This window comes from Odocoileus virginianus, chromosome 14 (genome assembly GCF_023699985.2).
Source record: "Odocoileus virginianus isolate 20LAN1187 ecotype Illinois chromosome 14, Ovbor_1.2, whole genome shotgun sequence".
NCBI lineage: Eukaryota > Metazoa > Chordata > Mammalia > Artiodactyla > Cervidae > Odocoileus > Odocoileus virginianus.
This window is the reverse complement of record NC_069687.1, coordinates 35,412,792-35,416,179: the sequence shown is the minus strand read 5'-3', so window position 1 is coordinate 35,416,179 and position 3,388 is coordinate 35,412,792. Positions and strand designations below refer to the sequence as shown.

At 34.6% G+C, this 3,388-nt stretch overlaps 1 pseudogene; it reads right to left on the bottom strand.

Moving 5' to 3' along the window:
• Nucleotides 1-711: 711 nt before the first annotated feature.
• LOC110128723 (eukaryotic translation initiation factor 2 subunit 3 pseudogene) lies at nucleotides 712-2,147 on the bottom strand (annotated as a pseudogene).
• Nucleotides 2,148-3,388: the final 1,241 nt, after the last annotated feature.

Below are 3,388 nucleotides of genomic sequence, written 5' to 3'. Positions count from 1 at the left end.
TCTGGCCTTATATTTAGGGGTTTAATTCATTTTGAGTTTATTTTTGTGTATGGTGTTAAAGAATGTTATAATTTCATTTTTTTAAAAAACATGTACCTGTCCAGTTTTCCCAGCATTTTTTATTGAAGAGACTGTCTTTCCTGCATTTTAGAGTCACGCCTCCTCTGTCATAGATTAATTGGCCATAGGTGCATGGGTTTATTTCTGAACTTCCTATCCTGTTCCATTGATCTGTACTTCTGTTTTGTGCCAGTACTGTACTGTTTTGATGACTGTGGCTTTACAGTACAGTCTGAAGTCAGGGAGCCTGATTGCTCCAGGTCTAATTTTCTTTCTCAAGATTGCTTTGATATGTACATACTGCTATATTTATTTATTTATTTATTTTTAAGAACAAAGACTTTATTTCAAACAGGTTCAGTGGTATGTCTACTACAGCAAAGTCTGGTTGTAGCAGTTTCCTTTCAAATCTGCACTGACGTATCAATTAGACATTTGGGAATGATTAATTTCTGGTAAAATGTAGATTCAATCCAACATGATGCTAATTTCTACATTTATTGTAGTCTCTATTTCAGTACTAGAGGTTAAATTTTCATCACCAAAAAATGAGAATAACCTTACAGCTACTACTAAGGTAATGAGCTGTGAAATTACTTTCCCAGTATTGTTCTGAAAATATATCCCTAGGTTGTTAAGAGAAATTCCAACTTCATCCAAATCTGTTATTTAATTCTTCAGTCATCATCTGCTGTTGGCTTGATTGTCACTCCTCTTCTTATTTGACCCCAACCAATTAAACACCAGTGTTTCTCAACTCTTTGGCTAAGTGCAGTTTTTTTCTCCTACTTCTGTGCACACAGGATTAGTCAAGACGATTTTGCTCAAATCAGCCTTGACTGCACTAACTCTTCCTCCTGTTGACAGGGATCCTATATTCACCATAAGCACTTCATTCTTAGACAGCTTTTGTACTTTCTCTGTTTTCTTGTCTCCTTCAGTGAGAACACCTAGGAGCCGTCTAAGCAGGAAATAGGAAATTTCCAATTCTGTGAAGATCCCAGGTAAAGCTCCAACTGCACCAAGTACTTGCCCCACCATTCTGTCAGCCCGGCACAAAGTGGGGTCAATTTTTGTTCCAACTCCAATAAGACCACCTGGGGCAGCATACTGAAGATCATTATGCTCTGCGAAAAGCGATACAATTTTGGAAAAGATAGGCTTACACATGAGTTTTTCTTCACTGTCTTTGGAAACAATACCAGGTCTGACTTCTATCTCCTGGCCCACCTTTAATACTCCTTTTAGAATACTGCCACCAGCTACACCCCCCTTAAGGTCATCAACTTCACAACCAGGTTTGTTGACATCAGAGGATCTAATAACAATAAGTCTGGGTTCTGAAGTAAAGTCTCTTGGGGGTACTGAATTTTCTTTACTATGTACTCACAGACAACTTCAATATTGTATTTTAGCTGAGCAGAAATTGAGATAATAGGAGCGCCTTCTGCTACTGTACCTTGAACAAATGCAAGGATCTGTTCATACTGTTCTTTAGCTTGGCTTTCTTTTACCAAATCAATTTTATTTTGTAGAATCAAAATATGCTTCAGTTTCATGATTTCTATAGCAGCCAAGTGTTCAAATGTCTGAGGCTGAGGACACGACTTGTTACCAGCTATCAACAGAGGAGCGGCATCCATCACTGCGGCACCATTCAGCATAGTAGCCATCAGAATATCGTGGCCAGGACAGTCAACAAAGGAAACATGTCTGACTAATTTGAAGTTCCCTTTGGTCCCTGGAATGTCTGTAGGAAACTCATCGGGTGTGCTACTTCCACAGGATCTATAACATTCTGGCCGAGGACAGCTTGGGTCGTCAAGTTTATAAATCTTAGCATTAGCATAGCTAAGTTTGATTGTAATATTTCTTTCCAGTTCATTTTTGAAATGGACAGTGTGGACTCCAGAAATAGCTTTTACAGCTGTAGATTTCCAATGAGCTACGTGTTCAATCGTATCTATAATAATTGTGGCTTGTCTGCTGATAACTTCATGTGAAAGTGGCATCAACTTGGAAACATCCAAAGTAGCGAGATCTTGCCGAGAAAGGTGCGGCTGCCCTAAGGTCACACCAGCCTCACCCCCTGCCGTCTTGCCCGGAGAGCCATACTGCTATATTTAAAATAAAATGCAAAAAATAAAATAAAATAAAATAAAATACCTTTCAAAAAAAAATAGGAAACAAGGATATATTGTACAACACAGGGAAATATACCATTATATTATAATAACTTTAAATGAAGTACAACCTATATAAAATATTGAATTACTATGTTGTACACCAGAAACTAATATAAATCAAATATATTTTAATAAAAAATTAATAAAAACTCCTATACCAGGAAAAAAGTTTGGAAGAAAATAAAACAGAAAAAAAGAAAAAGGTTAGAACCACAGCCTCACCAAGTGCAGATTTATTACATGAGTAGTGAAAAATAGATCACATGTTCTGTTTATTGTTATCTGGTATAGAAAACCTTAACCTTAAGAAGTACAGTGTACAATCTTAGAGAATTCTCCTGTAACTAAAAACATGTTTTAACTTATGGACTTTTAGATAATTTGTTGATAATTTTTAAATTGATTCTGTTGAGCTTTACAGGTGAAGAATTACACTACATGCAAATAATAATGATGATTCTATCTCTGCTTCTTTTAAATGTATAATTTATTTTATCTTATTAGCTTTGGTGAGACTTTTAAAACAGTGATAAATAATTGTGCCTTCAGGTACGCTTGTCAATGGCAGTTCTTGTGTTTTGACAGTAGGTATGATATTGACCATTGGTTATTGAATCAAGAACAATTTTTCTACTTTATTAATATATTTAAAAATGATCAAGAGTAAATGTTTAATTGCTTCCACATGCTAGTTCAGCATCTATTTTAATGGTTACTTTAACTCCCTTGGTTTATTGATGTGATCAATTATTATTGTTAAAGAACCATTCTGTTGATTCTTGGAATATTTCCTAACTGGCTTTGATCATAGGTGTGTAGGTTTTCTTTTAATGCTTACATTACACTGAAAGTTTGAATTTGCTTCTATTTTATTTATAAATCTTACAGTAATCTTTATAAGTTAGATGTGTTTATAGCTTCTTTTATTTGCTTTGTCAGATTTCTCTATAAAGATTGTAATATTTTAGATTGTAAAATTAATTATGATGTATTTAATTTTTTTCTATACATTTTAACAATTTGACAGCAAAGAGATTATCTGTCACTTGAAAGAATAGAAACATTTTCCTATCGACTGTGTAAGCCATTCATTATTTTTTGAAGTAATTTCTTTGACAGCTTTCCCAATTTATTCCGTGCTT